At 41.9% G+C, this 23094-nt stretch overlaps 1 non-coding gene across 1 annotated transcript; it reads left to right on the forward strand.

Annotated features, from left to right (window-relative positions):
• The first annotated feature begins 5307 nt into the window (after nt 1–5307).
• LOC145161940 (small nucleolar RNA R71) lies at nt 5308–5414 on the forward strand. Its single transcript, XR_013738796.1, has one exon. It is a non-coding gene; the product is annotated as a small nucleolar RNA R71 (small nucleolar RNA).
• The last annotated feature ends 17680 nt before the right edge of the window (nt 5415–23094 follow it).

Here is a 23094-nt window from a genome sequence, read left to right on the forward strand (position 1 = left end):
CACTTCTTTCATGATTTTTGGCATCTTTGACTTTTGATTCTTTAGAACTTTGATCTTTGATCTTCATACTTTGATAGCTTCAAAATTCTTCAAGAATTTTTACTTTTTGGTAATTTCTCTTTTTTTTTCTTTTTTACATGTATAACTCACTTTTTTTATATCACTCAAAAACCTACATGCTTAAGCAAGGGCGCTTAACTTCAACCTTTATTGGTTAAGACATATCTTTCCTGGATACATTTCAGGTTTAGGCTGCTAAACATGTTGCATTCCTCAAACTAAGCAAGGTTATGTTTTTGTTCCATGATTTCACTAAAATAAGGGAGGCCACAAATGCATTATAACGTATATCGACTCAACTAAACATTTGAGCTCTTATCGGATCATTCCACTAGCAAGTACAGTTCAAATTATTACTACTAGATCCAATAAAAAAAATTTAAAATTTATTTACCAAATTATCTAGCAATTTACTTTTTCTACCCCCTACCCCACACTTATTTCATACAATGCCCTCATTGTATGCTTAAAATAATATAAAAATTAAGAGAAGGGAGAAAAAGGAACAGACTCCCCTGGGATAGTGGAGTGATCAAAACTCCAAAAGTGTGGAAAAACGTGCATCTCGAATATGGACCTCTTTTTAAAATAAGAACTTGGACTTGAACTTGCGAAACCAGCCATCAATCAAAACTTCAATCTTCAAAAAGAATGGTGAAAGCCTCCACATCATGTAGACAATGTGGGAAAGCACACGCCACATTGTATATTAGAGAAAACAGCCCATCGAATCGTCACAAAAGTGTCATAAGGAATGGTAGTAATTCCGTGGAACGAAATGAATATGGTGGAAATTCACAACTCACGACGTGAATAAGTACAGGCTCACGACGTGAAATCGTTGAAGTGTGCATTCTGATTTTCCTTGAAACCGTACTCACGACGTGAGAAATATGGGGTCACGACGTGAATCCTGGGTAAGCCAGAATTAAAACTGCCTTCTTCCTTGTAAATATATATGCTCCACTCAACATCTTAACGAATTAAGACCCTTCTAAATTTAGTGTATTTTGACGACTCTTCTAACTATAACCTCTCTCTCGACTCACCCCACACTTATTTCCAATTGTGGGTTTCGACTTTCAACTTCCAAACTTGAACGACACTCGCTTAAACGAACACGACTTTTGACTTGACCTTACTCCTTGCCCAAGACTCCTTAGCAAACTGAAAGTTAACAACCAAAGAAGAGCAAAGTAACATAATATCTTAAAGTCTTACAATCCAAACAAATGTAAAAACAAAATAAAAACAAACCAAGCAAGTCTAAAATAAACAAAATAAAACTAATTGATCAATCATCTTCATCCTCCTCGTTTGCTCCACTAGTGCCCGCCCCGTCGCCTCCATGTCCTCGATACTCCGTCCACCTCGGGCAAATTGGGTAATGATACCCCAAATGAGGCGGCTGCTCCACCCCAAGGTGTTGAACCACGTTCTCCATGGTACCCCCAATCCAGTTGACACTCTACGATAACTGGTCAAAATACCCAGCCATATCATGCCCAAAAGGTGCTCCTACCATGGGTGCGGGTGGATGCATTGGCTGTCCTCTCTCTCCTCTTCCTCTTACGTTCCTTCTCCTCGGTCGTGGCTGTGGTTGTTGTTCTGGTTGTGTATCAGGATGCTCATCACCCTCATTACCCTCATCATCTGAAGGTACTATTCCCCAATGCGACCCAAAGTTTCTGACAACCCGCATGGTCTCCAAATATCCCATGCCAAACTCATGCTCATCCACACAAGTCATGGAACGAATAATATCAGGGACAACCAAATGATACGAGCGGGCCAAACGCGTAATAAATTGCCCTCCACAAATGGGGCTCCCCGACCGAGAACTAGCTGCAGACCCGACCAGAAAACGTGCCAGAAAATAAGGAATGTTACAACACACTCCGGGCTGCAAGATACACCATAAGAAGAATAGATTTTGCTTTGTTACTTTGTCTCCATGCCTCCTATGATTGATGGAGAATGTGATGAAACAGTGGAGTAGGCGGTGGATAGGGGACCGAATACTACTCTCGGGAGACACTCCGGAATTAAAAATCCCGGATGCAATATTATGCCAGAAAGCATATCCAGTGACACCATCCGTGTATCCTCTAGCTGCCTCGCTCAAGAACATACCAAATTCGGGAGTCATTGCCTCTCGTCGATCATATAGACCAACCCTCCAAGCGAATTCAACGAGGCTGCACTCCCGATACTCACCCCCTAACCGGAATACTAAAGCTTGCGGCCAACGTGGGTCTTGGACAGTCTCCTGGAATGTCAATGTTGAGAAAAACTCAACACAGAATTCCTTATACACCCGCTCTTGGATTCGAAATAGGTTGAGCCAACCCGAGCAAGTGAAGGAATACCCATCTCCAATAAATATTTTTGTTAAAAACGGGGACAGCCTTTCCACGAGCCCGATTTCCCTCAACCGTGTCCAATTAATTGTAGGAGCAACTGCAATCTCTCGGTTGTAGAGCCACCCTAATTTGTTGTTCCATCGGGTTAAGATGTCGCGGGACATCGTTGTGGGAAAATTGTGAAACGGGTGTAAACCCGCAACTCCAAGAGGTGCCTCCCTTCTAGGACCCATTTCTTTGTGATGAAGATTACGTAAGCAAAAAGATTAAATTAAGTAAAACTATGCCAAAATCGGGTGGGGGACCAGAGAACGATCTTCACTTCGTGAGGTTGGGAAAGTGGTTTGGTCAAACTGATTCTTTATCTTTTAATCTGTGGTCCCGAGTGGTTTACCACTTACGTCGTGAATCCATAATGGTTCACGTCGTGAGTTATGTCTGGACTCTAAAATTGGGCCAATTAAATAGGAAGTGGGCTAAGGCATATATTGGGTCATTACTGAAAGTGGGCAGGCTTAAAAAATATAGTTATCATATAGAATAACCATGCCCGTATCTCATCTGAATTCACGTCGTGAACCCGAAATGGTTCACGTCGTGAGTCCTGTCTGATCATGAAATTTATTAATTTCTCCAATTTTAATTTTTGTAAGATATTCAATAAGTGTTACTACTTGATTTTAATGGCTCCTTATGCAGATAATAATTCGGATGACATGATCGACTTCCTAAGAACTAAAAATACGCTAAAAACTAAAAAGAAAGAAAATGCAAACCAAACTCGGGTTGCCTCCCGAGAAGCGCTTCTTTTTGAGGAGTCTTGAGCTGGACTCCTTGCCTCCTACGTTGAGTCATCTGAAGAGTCCACCACTAGGATCTTTTGTTCCTTGAAACGCCTCTTGTAAGCTTGAACACGTCTTTTGTACGCCTTTTTCGAATTTTCCTTTTTAGCTTTGACCTCGTCTCCATCGAGCTTGCGTTTGGTCCCTTTAGTCTCTATCTTGTCTTCATACTTACACTCCATAGTATCCTTTTCTTCCTTTACCACTGGACTTGTTATTTTTGATGTAACCTCCTCTTCATCACTCGTCATCTCATCATCTTCCTTGCTCACCCAAGAAGTTGGATTCGTGTAGGCAATGACTTCAACTAAAAATGGAACAGATGCTCTCGGTTTTGTTCTTTTAACTTGTTGAATTGTTTTAATTTCTTCTTCCATGAGCTTCTCTAATTCTTCAAGTTCATTTTCTTCATCAATGTTGAAAACCTCTTCTTGAGCATGATTCCCTTGAAAGCCATCTTCTATCCCAAAAATTTCCTTTTCATCACCAACCCTCAATGTGAGCTTAGACTCCCGAATATCAACAAGAGCTCCAGCAGTGTTTAGTAGCGGCCGACCAAGAATAATCGGTACATTTGGATCTTCTTTCATATCCAATACCACAAAGTCTATTGGAAAAACGAATTTCCCAATTTTTACTAAAATATCTTCCACAATGCCCCGGGGTTGCGTCATTGAACGGTTCGCCATGTAAATAGTCATCTTTGTAGCCTTCAACTTCTGAATATTTAATTTTTGATAAAACGAATAAGGCATCAAATTTATGCTAGCCCCATAATCGGCTAAAACATAAATCTTCATATTATTCCCAAACTCACATGGGAGAGTGAGTCGTCCAGGATCCCCCATCTTCTTAGGTACTTCTCCCAACACAGCTTTTGAGATTTGCTCACTTAGAATCACCTTAGAATTCTCCTTTAATTGCTGACGAGTGTCTAACAAGTCTTGTAAGAACTTAACATATTCCGGAACTTTTGCAAGTGAACCAATAAAAGGAGTATTGATAGGAATACCCTTTAATTGCTTGATAAACTCCAGATGTTCTCTTTCTATTGGACTGAGATTAGCTCTAGACGGGAATGGCAAAGGTGGTTTATAAGCTGGAACAGATACAGATTTCTTCTATTCAGACTGAGCCCACGACGTGAACTGGGTGTTCCAGCAGATTCTTCAATTTCGAGCTTTGGCTTCTTTGGCTTTGGATCGGACTGTTGTGGCTTCACTTCTAAGGCTTCTAGGAACTCAGAAATCGCCTCTTCTTCAATATCTATGGCCATTACGTGAGACTGGGTGTTGTTTTCAGGATTTTTCAGGAACATCTTCTCATTAACCAAAGCGGTAAGTTGACCAAGTTGTACTTCAAGGTTACTGATGGAGGCTCGCTGATTCTTTATCAATGCTTGCTGATCTATCATCATGGCAAGATGATTCTTCATTATATTTCTTTGTTCTTCCATTGCAGCGTCAGTAGCATCATGTCTTTTTTCTGAAGCTTCCATGAATTTCATCAACATGGTCTCTAATTCTGATTTCTTCTCAGCTAGTGGTTGCCCTCTTTGGTATAAGCCCCGACCAGTTTGCCTAAATTTCTCTTCTTTTTGCTTCTTGTATTCTTCGTAAGGTAGCCACTCCTTCTTTGGTTTTCTCCAATCTTCTTCATACTTGTCCCCACTCGAGTAACATACTTGAGCTTTCTTGTTTCCATATTCATCCATATTGCAATCCTTTGTCAAGTGTGAGCCACTATATCTCTCGCAACCAACTCGAATTGCATGAATTGATTGGTCCATTTGAGTCAATCTCCTATCCATAGTGCTAAGCATTGCCATCACAGCAGCCATCTCTTCAGTTTGTGTACCTCCACTGCCTTTCATTCCATCGCGTCCTGGGTTGTGATACTCACGAGAGTGCTTTGAAAATTCTTCAACCAGCTCCTTGGCCTGAATTGGGTTCTTCTTTGTTAGTGGTCCTTGTGAATAAAGGAGTTGTCTAGTCATGACATTCACCCCATCATAAAATATCGACATTTCTTGCTGAAGATTTAGGTCATGTTGAGGACAATTCCTTAACAACCCCTTGTAGCGCTCCCATGCCTCGTATAATGACTCCCCCCGATTTTGCTCAAAGTTGGCAATCGCCTTCTTGAGTTTAGAGATTTTGGAGGGTGGGCAAAACTGATCTAGAAATCTCTCACGCAATTGGGCCCATGTGGTGATTGTACCAGGTGGGAGTGCCTTTAACCAGTCTTTTGCTGCTCCCTTGAAAGTGCCCGGTAGCATCCTTAGCAAAGCTGTCTCCCTTGGGATATTGGGAGTATTAAAATAATCTGCAATATCGTTCACCTCGTCTAAGTGTTTGAAAGCATCCTCGCGACCCTTCCCGTAAAATGGGATATCCTTAAGTGCAGTAAGGATATGTCCCTTCAACTCGAATGTGGCATTGGCAGGAATCGTAGGATGTACTAAACTCGGCCCCACATCATCTCGAATGCGCTTCTTGTAGTCCCCCATGGCCATCTCATCTATATTTGCCATCTCGTTCTCCAGCTCGTCCTCGGGTTCACTCGTATAAAGTCCAAATTCTGTGTCGGATTCGTATTCTGATTCGTGTGGAATAGGAATTGGACCAAGTTATTCAACTTTGCCCTTATCCTTTGAGGCTGAACTCGATTCCACTGTCTTAGTCTTCTTCCCCGACTTCCTTGAAAAGGCTGATTTTAGTTCTTGCAAGGGTGTCTTCTTTGGCGTTTGATCTTCCTTCGCGTTCTTGTTCTTATTTTTGTGAAGGGCTGACTCCGGATCTTCAAGTGGTGGCACCAAAGGTGTGTTAGAGCCTCTGGTCATGAACTCCTGCAAACTAAACAAAATAAAAACGTAAAACTGAACTAAAATAGAAAAATAAACTAAAAACTAAAGAAAACTAAAAATCATAGTTCTCACGTCGTGAGACTATATGCTCACGTCGTGAGTCCCGTGACAAAGGAAAAAAATAAACCTTGCTGGAAAATTAACTTTTTGTGGGTTTTATCCCACAAAAAGGATCGGTTAACTTAAAGCAAATAAATAAATAATAAACTAAGCCGTTCCCCGGCAACGGCGCCAAAAACTTGATGTGCACGGAAGTACCACTAATTTTAATATTTATAATCTAACAAACTTATACTAACTATGCACTTGTAGGCAGTGTACCTAGTCAGATTACAATATAACTTAGGTAAGTCGGGTGTCGATCACAGGGAACTGTGTTATTAATTAATCTATTTACTACTAAATTAATCTAATTATTAACAAGCTAGAAAGGGTTTTTATCTGATTTTGCAAGATCAGACTAACTTAACTCAAATTCAATCAATAATTAAAAGACACTCTTATCTAGTTCGAATCCACTTTGTCCTTATGGCTAGCTAATAATTATGGATTATTAAGTTGGTTGTTATTATATTAGTAATTTAGGTCTAAATTTACCAATAGTTAATTAATTCATGTAAAGCTATGTATGGTCACACACAATTAAACACATAATCAATTATGTTATGAATATGCTATGTAAGATTTATCATGCAAACACAATTATGATCATAATCTATGTTCTCTAGCACAACAAAGTTAATTACTTCAATTACTAACTAAGATTTTGGTCGATCCTAGCTCTAGCAATTCAATGTTCACTAAATTACTAGGTTATCAAGTTCATGCAGTTAATGGTCACTAAGCTACACATAACATGAATTTAAGCAACTAAAGCAACAACATAAGCATGCTAGGTAACAATAAATCAAACACAAGCAATTCACCAACTAAATAAATCCATATAAAATTATGCTATTCATAAGTTTGAAGCTTCATCTAGCTAGATAAGAGTAGCTAGATTCAGCTGCTCATAGTAGCAACTAACATATAAACACAACTCAAATAAGAAAACATGTCTATAAGTATCAAACAAGTAAACAAATTATGAACTTTTACTCTTTTGGTGTTGAAAACCCTTTTCCAGGACCTTTCTTCTGCTGTAAATCGCCTCCTGGAACCTCTTCCTTCAGCCAAAACTCTCCCAAATCGTAATGGGCAAAGGTATTTATAATATCTTTAAATTTACCGTTTACGTCGTGAGAATTTAAGTCTCACGTCGTGAACTCGAGATAATCGTATTCGGCAAGGATTCCTTCACCCGGATGCTTATCTTGTAACTCTTTCTACTCACGTCGTGAACCATCAACTGTTCACGTCGTGAGCACGTCTTTTGGGTGTTTTTTCGTTCTTCTTTTCTTCAAGTCCCCCAAAGTTCCAAGCATTGTCACTTCTGGTCCCTTTCTTCTAAAATGCTTTATTTTGGCTGCAAATAACATTTTATCCTCATAAGTACCATAATTCTATGCAAATAACCAAAATATTAAATAAAATGTAGATCAATATTGCCTAAAACTATGTATAAATTTGGCAATATCATGCAGTTTATTGCACGTGCTGTAATGACCCCGGCCCTACTGGCCTCCCATTCGCTGATCCGAAGTCTTGGGTCTTTTCCTGGGACCCTTCCTTGCTTGCACCTGATCTGCCCCCTCTTCCCCGGGTGCTCCATATTGATCTCTCGCTCACAGAATGATAGAGTGCGAGCTCCAACGATAGCCATAACCTCAGCACGGATCGCGCCCAACCGCTCATCCAAGATCTCCAGAATCCCCTCCTTAACTAAACCAAAGATCACAGGAGTCTGCTCCAGAATACCGCGGGTAATCTCCAACGAGATGAATTCCTACATCTGGTCGCTAATCGGCTCAGTACCTGCCCCTGAGCCAGAACCAGAACCAGAACCTACTTCCCGAGTTCTCATCACCAAACTAAAATACAACATGAAAATGATCAAAACGTACCCAAGAATCCTCTTCCCAAAAGCTTCTTAGATTCTCCAAGACTCTCCCTGATTCGAGTATGGATCATGTGCTTTCAGCAGTACAGACCCAATACTACCTTCCACATCTATCCATACTTTCCTCAAGAATCATCCCAAATCCTCTAAGTCACCTTCTCAAACTGATGCACCAAAAACTCACTAAACAGCGCAACTAAACCCCCTGAAGCACTTCCTAGGCTCTCTTAGGTTCCCGACCTCACCCTGCCATCAGCTGCTGAAGAACTCCCCATAATGCCAGTCACCCACCTCATGAATACAATCATATTCACTTAGTAGCTAACTCCCATCACCTAAGAGTTCCACAGAGCACAAAGCAAGCAGCATTCATGTAGTAACACTCCAATCCATAGAACGATCATAGGACATTCAACCCACATACCACCAATCATACTAAAAATTTCCACCCTTACTGCCGGCTGCCTCATGCAAATTATACACAGAACATGATCAAATATACTTTCAAATAAAATACTCTACCCTAGGAGCACAACCAAACGAGGAACATGAAATAAAGCCAAATCAGTTATTCTAGGGCTATAAGATCCTAACCGTATATAATTTTTAAAGCATACACTTAGCAATTACTGATACCAATAGATATTTCCATTCCAGCATAACATCCAATACTCCCAAGGATACAAGGCATCACATATCAGGCCAATCTATCACCGACTAATCAGCACTAGCATGCAAGTCTACCAGCTCATACAATAGACATACAAAGGCATCTCTCCTAGTATTCTATCATGCAAAAACTAAGCAGATCCTTAGCCCTAACTAGCATGCGATTCATAGATTCATAAATCAAATCATATCAGATAACATGTATGGGTAATTTGGTAAAAACTTACTTGAGCTCGACTGATTGCATGCACCACACCCTTTCTCATTTTAGAACAACTCCTTTATTAAAAATACTTTTCTTTTGAAAACTTTACCAAATCCTCAGTTTGAGTTCAGACACACCGGAGAGTATGTCCGGATCCCTCAAACCAAGGCTTTGATACTAACTTGTAACATCTCAAAAAAATAATGACATAAAAAATTTCATTTTTAGATTAATAAATCATTAGTACAAATTACTTCTATAGAACCAAGATAACTTAGATTTAGCAAAACATCAACAAATCAGAGTAAATCACGAAGTGCGGAAACTTGTGGTGTGTGCTCTACAATCATTCCGAGCTCTTCCATTTGAAAACCGAAGTACCTGAAACATAAACTGAAAACCGTAAGCACAAAGCTTAGTGAGTTCCCCAAAATACCACATAACATACAACCACAAAATATAATGCGACATACATATAGTTACCATGGGCTGCCCCATGGTCTTTACCTGAATGCCATAGGCTCCCCATAGTCATATATCCAGGTGCCATGGGCTCCCCCATGGTATTTACCTGGAATGCCATGGGCTCCCCCATGGTCTGATATCCAAGTGCCATGGGCTACCCCCATGGTCATTCATGCAAGTATCACAGAGACAACTAGCATTCCACATAACAAGTAATGGGCCGACATTGGTGCCTTCGACCCATGGATATAGTGAGAAGACTCACCTCGGATAACTGAAACCCACGGATGCTCTCTGAATGCAGATTTACTAGAAAACCCCACGCTATCAAACAAATAACACCCAATTAACAATTGGGTTCTAAACTCCAAAACCAATAATCCATATATGGGGTAAAAAGACCATTTTACCCCTCACCTAGTTTGGTCCAAGACTAAGGCCCAAATTCCCCATCATAAATGCCCACCAACCAATAATCATCCAAAGCCTACTTATGGTCTAATTTTCCAAATTGGGCCCAAACCCTTACATGGGCCTTACCCTAAAGCCCATTAACTTTTTCCTAATCGAAAACTCACATTCTCAGATGGCCCAACAAGCCCCAAGCAACCAAGACCAAAGGATAGCCCAAACCGAAGCCTAAAGACACAAGGCCCAATCAGACCGAGTACGTGGGGCGTACAAGCACGTACGCACAACGTACTCGCTTGGAGGCTTGTACGCTAAGCGTACGTGCTTGTACGCCCAACGTACTCACCCTTATTCAGCCCAAACTCGATTTTTCACTTAATCCTTTAAGACAAAGCTCCAAAACACAGATCTGACATCCTTGAGTTGGATTATCATGTAAAGTTGCCAACTTTACGTCCATACATGACTAAATGAACCTCTTAAGCTTACAAGGGATTTAATAGATGACTTAAATCATGCATGACACCATAATAAACATAAAGCTTGCACCATTATGCTCAAGGATACCAAAATAAACCCAGATCTGAAAGGATAAACCCTTAAACAACCTAACTTATTCCATAACCCAAAAAGGAGACCAAAATCATAAAAAACTAGCCATGAAGAGATCTAATCATACACAAGCCAAGATGCAAACTTAATACCTCAAAAAGATTCCTCACAAGATGATGATTTTGGATCCAAATCCTCTCCACCAAGCCAAACAACTTCAAGTTTCTCTTCTTTCCTTCCCTAGGAAAAATGTGCACCAAAGCCTTCTAATAGCCCAAGAACACCTCCAAGAGGCTACAAGGTCGATTTAGGGTTTTTAGGGTATGGAGGCTTGCTTAGAAATTAACAAATGAGGCTAACATAAAGCTTTTATAGGGTATAACTTCCAAATTAGGGTTTTTCCTTTAACCCTCATACGCCCCGCGTACTCCTGGCGTACGAGGTCTCGCATCCCCGTATGACCCTCGTAGTACGCTAAGAGTACACACGATTATGCCTAACATAATACCCTTCGCATTAGTACGCCCTGCTTACTCCCTAGGTACGCCCCACGTACTAGGGTTATCCCTCAAACCTTAATTCATTGTGAAGGCCATAACTTCTATGATACAACTCCGATTCCGACCATCCTTTTATCCATGAAAAGGTATTGAGAAGCTCTACGCTTTAAACAACTCATACTTGCCTTAAAATATCCCGAAAAAACATCAAATTTCCATAAAATACCGAGCCGACAAATTACCAAAATACCTTTGGCTCCAAAACTAACTCCGAATGTCCGAATCATCCACATCCCATCACTCACACCCAAATGGGTAACGATCCGGAACAGGGCGTTACACCAAACATCCCATTAAGTGCTTAATACAGAAAGGCATCACGTCCAACTCTCAGATATAGTTTTAATAAGTGTCCTAAGTGATAAAGTTTAAAACTTTATGCACTTTCATGGCTTATTAAGGCTCAAGAACAAACCCTAATCTTATAACAACTTCTAAGGATCTCAAACTCATGCATGGATGGTATGATATGGCCTAGACACCATTTTTGTGACTTAATACCCTTAAATACTTCTGTAAATGCACTTAACAATGTCTAGAGTCGTTCATACTCAAATGGACCAAAATAATGGGACACAATGGCGTAACTTCAACATCTAAACTAGATCTAACAATGGAAGCATTAAGGTACAAACTTTATACCTTATGGAGATAAATGAGGGATAAGAACTCCAGATCCAAGGCTGATTCAAGCTTCCAAGCAACTCCATCACCTTCTTCTTCTTTCAAAAGAACCCAAGGAACACTCTTTAAGCTCACAATACACCAAAATAGGGTTAGGGTTTCAAGGGAGACATTGGGGGAAATGGAGGCTGAGAATGGAAGGTTTTCATGAAGGTTAAGGTCCTTAAATAGGGCTCAAACCCTAGAATTAGGGTTTGGACTCTGGCCACGTACGCCCTTCTTACTTAAGATCTACGCCCTATATAGATCATTAAAGGACCTTCTCCAAGTATCCATCTACACAATGCGTAGAAGGATAGCTACGCCCTGTGTAGATTAAAACCAAACACTTAAACTTCACAATTAAAGTAATGGATTTACCTGCAAGGACCGTGTGTTACAACTCTCCCTCACTTGAGTCAAGCATCGTCCTTGAAGTCTGGCGCTGCGAATAAATTTGGGTAATGCTCTCGCATCTCTGCCTTAGGTTCCCAATTCCATTTGGAACCCTTCCGATGTGCCATGGGACCTTGACTAAAGGTACCACCTTAATGCGCAAGGCCTTCATTTTCCTATCTAAAATAGCCACTGACAAATCCACATAATGCAGGCGCCTATCGACCTGAATGTCGTCCATGTGAACCACCATGGAATCGTCAACCACACACTTCCAAAGTTAAGAAACTTGGAAGGTGTTTTGAATCTGAATAAGCTCCTCAGGTAGATCCAGTCGATATGCTACCTTACCTACCTTGGACACTACTCGGAATGGTCCAATAGACCGGGTTCCCAACTTTCCCATCTTCCCGAAGCGTATAACACTCTTCTAGGGTAATACCTTCAGTAAAGCCATATGCTCGACCTGTAACTCTATCTCAGTAAAACCATATCTTCGACCTATAACTCTATCTCGGATCATCGTCGGTCGACATAACTCTTCTGTCGGCTCTGGGTTGTCTGTAATCTCTTCCTGAACTGCTGAATAAGCTCCATAGTCTGAAGGACCACCTCAGTCCTACCCATGACCTTGTGTTCGACCTCTCCACAACAAACTGGTGTATGCTACTTCCTTCCATAGAGAATCTCGAAAGGTGGTGCACCAATACCAGAATGATAGCTATTGTGGTAAGAAAAATCAGCTAGGGGAAGGTAGGAGTCCCAAATCCCAACGAAATCGATGACACAAGCCCTCAACATATCCTGGAGCGTCTGAATGGTCCACTAACTCTGTCCATCAGTATGAGGGTGATAAGCGGTGCTGAAAAGCAATCTCATACCCAACTCCTCATGAAACCTCTGCCAAAATTGTAACATCCCATTTTCACAACCAAATATTTTCATTTTTATTAAGATAAAAACTTCCCAATTTGTTAATCCATTAATTAAGAAAACATTTATTCCGAATTACATTTATTAAAAATCAGAGTATTGTAAAAACGCGGAATCTTCAATGTTGCTGATGAGTCTGTACAGTCTCGCCTTCGCCTTCCAGCCATAACCGATGATACTTGAAACCATAAACAACTGGGTAAGTATAAAGCTTAGTGAGTTTTCCCCAAAATACCACCACCCAAAACAAGGCATAAACACAAACACTCATGCCTGGCCCAATCAGCCTCGGGCTGGAATACCAATATGTCGGGTCAAATCAATCATCAGGTTGGAATACCCAGGGTTTGTTGTCCTACCACCTCAACCCTACCGCTACTCCCGAGCCTCCATGCCTACGGCTTACAGCCGGCCAGCACCAGATCTCTTGGCCTACCACACAAAGCAGGACCGCCTCAACCCAACAAAACACAATATGTCGACATATAAACAATCATGATCAAGTAGTCACATAATACATGCAAAAAACAATCATACAACTCACTGCTGCCTACTAATCCTCTCATAACATATAGTCCCGCTACCAGCTAACCCCCATAAAATGCGTAACCATAAGTAACCAGAGGTGAGATAGCCACCCGAATAGATAGTCCTACTTTAGAGCCACAACCAAACAAGGAACAGGAAAGAAATCCTAGACCAAGAGTTCTCAGGCTATCCTACATAACTAGTGACAGTCCCTAAGGGCACTCCATAGATGATAACCAGCAAGCACAAATAATATACAGTTCTACATGTTATTACCACAAAGCAACATACTCAATATCAGGAGACAGATCTAACCGATCACTATAGCATATCAACATACTCAATACCAGAACACAGATCTTGCAGATCACTACAGCATAACAGCATACTAAATATCACAATCAATGAATGCATAACCGTATATACTCAGAGGTGAGATAGTCACCCGAACATAGGATCCTACTCTAAAACCACAACCAAACCAGGAACAGGTAAGAGAGCTTAGATCAAGAGTCCTCAATCTATCCTACATGACTATATATAGTCCCTAGGGCATCCCTCTACTAGCAGATAATCAATACTAATGGGTCGGCATTGGTTCCTTCGACCCACGGGTACAGTGAGGCGAAACTCACCTCGATGTGCATGCAAAAACCACTGTAGCAATGAAGGACTCTACCAGATTCAACTCACTTCCAATCACCTACAAGAAGATACTTGAGTCAATACTCGATCATAGGTCATAGTCACTTGCAACAGTGACCACCTCACATGAAATGACGATTAGGGTTTCGTATGAAATGACGATTGGGGTTAAGTAAGAACACTTAAACCATTAAGGACTTAATCATTTAAGGGTATGATTGATTAACGTTTGACTTAGTCGTTTTCGAGTGAAATAATAATCCAGTCAACAGCGCAACTACGCGCCCGATTATTTCCCAAAATAAAGCTCCTCGATTCTAGGGTTTTTACATAAAATGATAACTTGCGTTAGTGTTCCTCACCTAAACCATTAAGGACTTAATCCATTAAGTCCAATATTGTATCGAGTTAATTATGGAGAATTATTAAGTACTATTTTAGGTTTAATTAATAGTTTTAACGCGGGTCCCGACCAACTCCAAAATTAGGGTTTTCTTGATATTAGGGTTTTCTAAACCCTAATTAGGGTTTTCTAAACCCTAATTAGGGTTTCCAACTCCTAAAGTTGAATGATTATCTAATTAATTAAATATATAATAAATAAAGCACCACCCACTGCCACCTCGGGCAGTGGTGGTCGGCGGCGGTCCTTGGCGGCAGGAGGCGACAGCCACCCGCACACGGCGACAGTTTGAGTAATAGTTACAAAAATCCAACACACATATAATTTATTACAACACACACACACACACACTAGCACCAAAATATAAGAAAAGGCCCAACACAACCACCAAAAATGATGGCCGACGGCGGCAGGAGGTGGCAGCCACCACCTCACGGTGGTGGTGCTAATTTTTTCTTCGGTTCTCCGACGAACATTTGTTCCTACAACCTTACAACATTAAAACACACACATAAGCACCATATCACATACACATCCACCACACACGATGGATGGTGGCGGAAAAAAAGGCAACACGGCGGCAATGGTGGTTCTTCTCACTTTCCGGCCAACCAAAAACACACCCACGCACACCTTACAACTGTAGCAGCGATACACACACACACACACGAAACACGAAACACGAGCCCCAACTATGAAATACACACATACGAACTCAGCCACCCTCATGGCGGCTTGTGGCAGTCGGAGCAATGGCAGCAACACGTGACGGAGATGAAAAAGAAAAGGTGCGTGACCTCTAACCGAGAACAGTAGCGGCGACAGCCTGGACTTTGTCTTCCAATCTCTCTGACTGATATGACGCCAACTTGTGGTGATGATATTCGTCGGCCGCCGGAAGTTGCAGCGGTGGTTGGCTTCGGCGGTGCAAGGTATCGACAAAGAGGTTGGCGGCATCAAGGGGGTGGCGGCGGCTCGAAGATGGAGGGATAAGGTGGTGGCGGCTGAGAGATTGCTTGGGTTAAGGTTTTTTTTGGAGGTTGTAGTTCAAAAATGAAGAGAAGATGGAAGGGTGACGAGTATTAACCCGTCTCTTATCAACTTATGCCAAAGTTTCACTTTCAGTCCGTCCCTCATCCATCTTTTCCAATTCAAGTCCAGAAATTACCAAACAGACCTTGCTTCATGAATTTCTTTACATTTCAAGTCCTAATGTTACATCATAGACCCCAAATTCTGGAAATTATATCATTTAACTCTTTATGGCTAACACTGATAAACTATTACAGATTTATGGCAAAAATAAAATAAAAATATAATTTCATCTCGGGGTTTTAGGGTTTATTATATTTTATTTTAAATGGAATGTTACAATTCTCCCCCACTTAAATTAGATTTCATCCTCGAAATCAGCTCTCACTTCTACTTCATGATGTACTTCCCCACAACAACAAAGATGAACAAAAATTCGTAGAAATAATCGGTCTCCGAGCTTCTCAGCCAAACGTCAGCAATCTAGTCCCGCACCAAAAGGGCATCACCACAATGAAAACTAAATGATATCATATTGAACTAAACCACACTCTTACTCAGCTCCGACAACCCAGCTGAGTTATCCACTATCAACACTGGGGATCACCCCCGATCACACGATAACCGATAAGCAGACCCTAAACTTTGATCTCCTAACACCTTAAGGTCTAAGCACAAAAATGCTCTTCATATGCTAACACCTAAGACTAATTAGAATCGAATGGAAAATTCCACGGCTGATGGTGATCTTGTTGCGAATCCCGAAGAATTAGCAATTGCACAAAAATCTGGAACTTTGAAAAATCCGAAAGAGAACCGAATCTTGGCTAAGAGTCTTCCTGCTGTGAGATTCCACTCTCCCCTACTTGAAATATGCTAGGAGTTGAGAACTTCATAGTCTTTCAATACTCAGACTAACTCGGACTCTATTACTTGATCCCAAGCACTAATATTCACATACATAGGAGAATCTGAAACCATACTACATTCACAACTTCCAACAAGCATACAATCGAGGGCAAAGATAACTAATCCATACATAACAAGAGATTAATTGAAACAAAGCTAAATAAGATAATTTCATTTAACTGATCATCCAAAATTACAACTGAACCTTGAAACACAAACAGAAATGACAGATATATACCGATACTACCGTATTTCTTAAATAAAGTACTGCCAACTCAAATCTCAGTCCTCGGGACCCCGACGGTCCTCTAAAGACCATCAGGTAACTGCCAAGCTAAGGGTGTAGGATCTAACACCTCATTGAGAAGCGGGCAATGAGCCCTAATGCGGCCTTCCTGACCGCAATGAAAACAAGCTCGCACACTCCGCCTGCAATCTCTTCCAAAATGACCCTCCTTGCCACACCTGCGACATGCAACAGATCTGCGCTTCCCTCAAACTGATCATGAACTCTGGCCGGCAGACTTGAACCACTTTGCTGCAGGCTGGGACTGATCCGGAGTCTGACACTGCTCCCTCACCTGGATCTCTATCTCAATCTCTCGCCTCCTCACGACATCCTGAAGTTAAGCGAGAGAACCATAGTGCTGGATGGACACAAACTATCGAATATCCGTCTTGAGTATGCTCAGATACCAAGTCATATGAGACTGCTCTGAAGCTGCGAACTCACGACTGAACAAGGCCCTCTCAGTGAACATCTTGGTGATCTCTGTCACCGACTCGGTCGTCTGCCTCAGATCCAGGTACTCCTGAGCCAGTCTCTCCCTCTCTACCAGGGGAACATACCTTGCATAGAACATCTTCGAGAACTGTTCCCAAGTCATCACAGCCCTCTTCTCAGGAGTATAAGAACTAGTCACCAGTTTCCACCAATCCCTTGCCCCGGACCTCAAAAGGTTCAGAGCGCACCTGACCTTCTGGTTATCTGGACAAGAAAACGTGAAGAAAAAACCCTCCATGTTAGACAACCATCTCATCGCCATGATCGTGTCTGAGACCCCATCAAACTCTGGAGGCTTCATACGATCGAAGTCCCGATACTAGAAATCTCTCTCTCCCCAAACCCTAATGGAAGCCACAGCCGCAGTGGCTGCAGCAGCTACAACCTCAGAAGGTGTAGCATGTTGGTCATCAAAGTACTCCATCATCACAGCCTTGACAGATTCAACCAGCTCCGACATCTGATCTCGTATAATGGCGACAACCTCCTCATGGAGAATCCTCCTAATCCTGTCATCCAACTCATCTGATCTCATCTGACCAATGGTCCCCGACAATGCTAGCCCGCCCTGACTGCCAACTCCTGATCCCGACCAGGATCCGGTCTCGAATAGTCTCGTAACCCCCATACTGAAAATACACTAGAAAGTTATCAGAAAATAAACATAATAACGGGGAACAAACTCCCAATGAAACCCTAGGGGTTGTGACTTCCTTGTTATGCGTATGGGTCCTGTGCTTTCAGTAGTACGGGCCCATACTACCTTCCACACCTACCCATATTTGTCTCAAGGATCATCGCAACGCCCTAACAATATACATAAGCATAGGCGAGCGCTCAATCCTCACTCCTAGAGGAAAGGCTAAACATCTCAGACCGGCCGGCTGACCCCACACAACTCATCCATGAAACTTCCACCAACCCTGCAGCACTCGTGTATGCTAGCCATGCATAACGCTGGACCCTATAGACAGTCGAATACCTGATTCGACCCTAAGCCCTTCATTAAACAAGAACAGGAAATAAGGGCTAAACCAAACATTCTCAGGCTATAGAATCTTAGTTATGTACAACTATAATGCATATCATACACTAAGCAACTACAGTAATGATGTCAATTTCATACAAGAAGAAACCTAGGCTATCAAGCATCGTATAATCAGGAAATTCTATTATGCAATTCCTGAAGATCCCTAGCCTATCACTAGCATGCTTATCTAACAAACATGTATCAGCAAGATAAAAACTCAAAAAATATAACAAGTATGGGTATTTTGGGAACCACTCTCCTGTTCGGGCTCTGGCTGACTGTACACACCGCATATTCCTGAAAAATCAAAGTTAAGTCAAGGTCCACGTTCCCGATCCCAAGCCAACAATCAAACAAGAACATGACAAAAGATCGAGCCCATGCCCCTAACACAACTCTTTTATTATAATTTCTTTTTCAAAACATTTTGCAAAAACTCCCAGATCCTAGTTTGAGACTGGATTCACACAAGTGTGTATCCAATTCACTCAAACCAGGGCTCTGATACCAACTTGTAACATCCCATTTTCACAACCAAAAATTTTCATTTTTATTAAGATAAAAACTTCCCAATTTGTTAATCCATTAATTACGAAAACCATTTATTCCGAATTACATTTATTAAAATTCAGAGTATTGTAAAAACACGGAATCTTCAATGTTGCTGATGAGTGTGTACAGTCCTGCCTTCACCTTCCAGCCATAACCGATGATACCTAAAACCATAAACAACTGGGTAAGCATAAAGCTTAATGAGTTTCACCAAATACCACCACCCAAAAATAAGGCATAAACACAAACAATCATGCCTGGCCCAATCAGCCTTGGGATGGAATACCAGTATGTCGGGTCCAATCAACCATCAGGTTGGAATACCAGGGTTTGTTGGCCTACCACCTCAACCTTATCGCTCATCCCGAGCCTCCGTGCCTACGGCTTACAGCCGGCCCACACCAAGTATCTTGGCCTACCGCACAAACCAGGACCGCCTCAACCCAACCAAACACAATATGTCGACATATAAACAATCATGATCAAGTAGGCACATAATACAGGCAAACAACAATCATACAACTCACTACTGCCTACTAATCCTCTCACAACATACAGTCCCGCTACCAGCTAACCCCCATAAAATGTGTAACCATAAGTAACCAGAGGTGAGATAGCCACCCGACACAGATAGTCCTACTCTAGAGCCACAACCAAACAATGAACAGGCAAGAGAGCCTAGACCAAGAGTTCTCAGCCTATCCTATATAACCACCAACATTCCCTAAGGTCACTCCATAGATGATAACCAACAAGCACATATAACATACAGTTCTACAGGTTATTACCACAAAGCAACATACTCAATATCAGGAGACAGATCTAACTGATCACCTCGACGTGTGCGCAGAAACCACTATAGCAATGAAGGACTCTCCCAGCTTCAACTCACTTCCAATCACCTACAAGAAGATACTTGAGTCAATACCCGATCACATGTCATAGTTACTTGCAACAGTGACCACCTCTCATAAAATGACGATTAGGGTTTCACATGAAATGACGATTAGGGTTAAGTAAGAACACTTAACCCATTAAGGACTTAATCACTTAAGGGTATGATTGATTAAGGTTTGACTTAGTCGTTTTCAGGTGAAATAATAATCCAGACAACAACCCAAATACGCGCTCGAGTATTGCCCGAAATAAAGCTCCTCGATTCTAGGGTTTTTACATAAAATGATAACTAGGGTTAGTGTTCCTCACCTAACCCATTTAGGACTTAATCCATTAAGTAGAATATTGCATCAAGCTAATTATGGAGAATTATTAAGTATTATTTTAGGTTTAATTAATAGTTTTAACACGCGTCCGACCAACTCCAAAATTAGGGTTTTCTTGATATTAGGGTTTTCTAAACCCTAATTAGGGTTTCCAACTCCTAAAGTTGAATGATTATCAAATTAAATAAATATTTAATTAATAAACTGGGCACCACCCACTGCCACCTCGGGCAGTGGTGGTCGGCGACGGTTCATGGCGGCGGGAGGCGGTAGGCACCCGCACACGGCGGCAGTGTGAGTAATAGTTCCAACAATCCAACACACATACAATTTATTACAACACATACACACAATAGCACCAAAAGAATAAGAAAAGGCCGAGCACAACCACCAAAAACGGTGGCCGGCGGCGGCAGGAGGTGGCAGCCACCACCTCACGGTGGTTGTGCTGAGTTTTTCTTCGGTTCTCCGGCCAAGATTCGTTCCTACAACCTTACAACATTAAAACACACAGATAAACACCATATCACACGCACAACCAGCACACACGGTGGCTGGTGGCGGCAGAAAAAGGCAACACGGCGACAATAGTGGTTCTTCTCACTTTCCGGCCAGCCAAAAACTCACCCACGCACACCTCACGACTGTAGCAGCGACACACACACACATGAAACACGAAACACGAGCCCCAACTACGGAATACACACATACGAACGCAGCCACCCTCATGGCGGCTTGTGACAGTCGAAGAAATGGCAGCAACACGTGACAGAATGAGATGAAAAAGAAAAGGTGCGTGACCTCTAACCGAGAACAGTAGCGGCGACACGCTGGACTCCGTCTTCCGATCTCTCTGAATGATACGATGTCAGCTTGCAGTGATGGTATTCGTCAGCCGCCGGAAGTTGCAGCGGTGGTTGGCTTCTGCGGTGCAAGGCAGCGACGAAGAGGTTGGCGGCGGCAAGGGGGGGGGGTGGCGGCGGCTCGAAGATGGAGGGATAAGGTGGTGGCGGCTGAGAGATTGCTAGGGTTAAAGTTTTTTTTGGAGGCTACAGTTCAAAAATGAAGAGACGATGGAAGGGTGACGGGTATTAACCCGTCTCTTATCAACTTATGCCAAAATTTCACTTTCAGTCTCTTCCTCGTCCATGTTTTCCAATTCAAGACCAGAAATTACCAAACAGACCTTGCTTCATGAATTTCTTTACATTTCAAGTCCTAATGTTACATCATAGACCCCAAATTCTGGAAATTATATCATTTAACTATTTATGTCTAACACTGATCAACTATTACGGATTTATGGCAAAAATAAAATAAAAATATAAATTTCATCTTGGGGTTTTATGGTTTATTTATTTATTTATTATATTTTTATTTTATTTTAAACGGAATGTTACAAAAACCATGAAGTAAACCACATATCGCGATTGGATACAATAGAGACTGTTACATCGTGGCGAGGGACAATCTCACACACATAAACGTCGGCTAATTTCTCAGCCAATGAACTCTACCGAATGGAAAGAAAGTGGACATTCTTGGTCAGCCGGTCAACGATAACCCAAATCACATCAAAACCCTTGGCCGTACTTGGCAACTTGGTGATGAAATCCACAGTTATATGTTCCCATATCCACATGGGAACCTTTAAGGGCTGCAACTTGTTATGATGCCTTTCGTGCTCAGTCTTGACCATCCGACAGGTCAAACATCTCTCCACGTACGATGCAATCTTTCGCTTTATTCATGGCCACCAATAGCTAAGTCTCAAGTACCAATACATCTTTGTGGCTCTAGTGTGAATCGAAAACCTAGACTTGTGAGCCTTCTCCAATACTATCTGTCGAACCCCGCCATAAAATGACACCCATACCCGACCGCACAGGGTCAAAAGTCCATGAATGTCGGTAGAAAACCTGTTAATCTCACCCCTGATCCTCTCCTGCTTCCAATTTTCCTTCTTGACTCCCTCGGCCTGAGCCTCCCTAATCAAATCCAAAATTGGGGAGTCGATGGTCATCCTCAAACAGAGCCCTCGAGCAGAAGTACTAGTCTCCTTGCGGCTCAAAGCATCGGCGATCACATTGGCCTTCCCTGGATGATAGAGAAGATCACAATCATAATCCTTGACCACGTCAAGCCATCTACGATGCCTCATGTTCAGATTTAGCTGATCCATAAGATATCTCAAACTTTTGTGATCCATGTAGATGGTACATCAGACCCAATAGAGATAATGTCGCTGAATCTTGAGGGCGAATACCACTGCCCCCAACTCCAAATCGTGAGTCAGATATATATTATTTCATGAGGCTTCAACTGCCTGGATTCATAAGCAATGAATCTACCTCTCTGCATGAGAACCGCCCCTAAACCTGTGATCAATGCATCACAAAATAACAGAAAATCCTTAACACCCTCAGGGAGGGTCAAGACTGGGGCCTCATGTAACTTCCTCCTTCGAGTCTCAAATGCAGCTTTTTACTCAGGCCCCAATTGAAATCCACACCCTTCTTCATCATGCGGGTCAGAGGAACAACAATCTTAGAGAAATCCTGAATAAATCTCTGATAATAACCAGCAAACCCTAGAAAAATCCTAATCTTAGACGGGGACTTTGGGACCTCCCACTGCATCACTGCCTTGATCTTGTCCAGGTCGACCTAAATCCAATTCTGATTGATGAGGTGTCCCAAAAACTGGACTTCTCGTAACTAGAACTCACACTTAGAGAACTTCGTATAAATCCTCTCCTGACTCAGCACCCTAAGTAACTTTCTGATATGCTGTTATAATGCTCCTTGGTCTTGGAGTAGACCAGAATATCATTAATGAATATAATAACCGACCGATCGAGCATTGGTCTATACACGTTGTTCATCGAATCCATGAACGTTGCCTATACATTGGTGAGCCCAAACGACATCACCACAAACTGATAATGACCATAACGGGTTCAGAACGTTGTCTTCTTCACATCCTCCTCTCAGACTCTCATCTG

This window comes from Lactuca virosa, chromosome 2, assembly GCF_052849685.1.
Source record: "Lactuca virosa cultivar CGN04683 chromosome 2, Lactuca_virosa_CGN04683_v6, whole genome shotgun sequence".
NCBI lineage: Eukaryota > Viridiplantae > Streptophyta > Magnoliopsida > Asterales > Asteraceae > Lactuca > Lactuca virosa.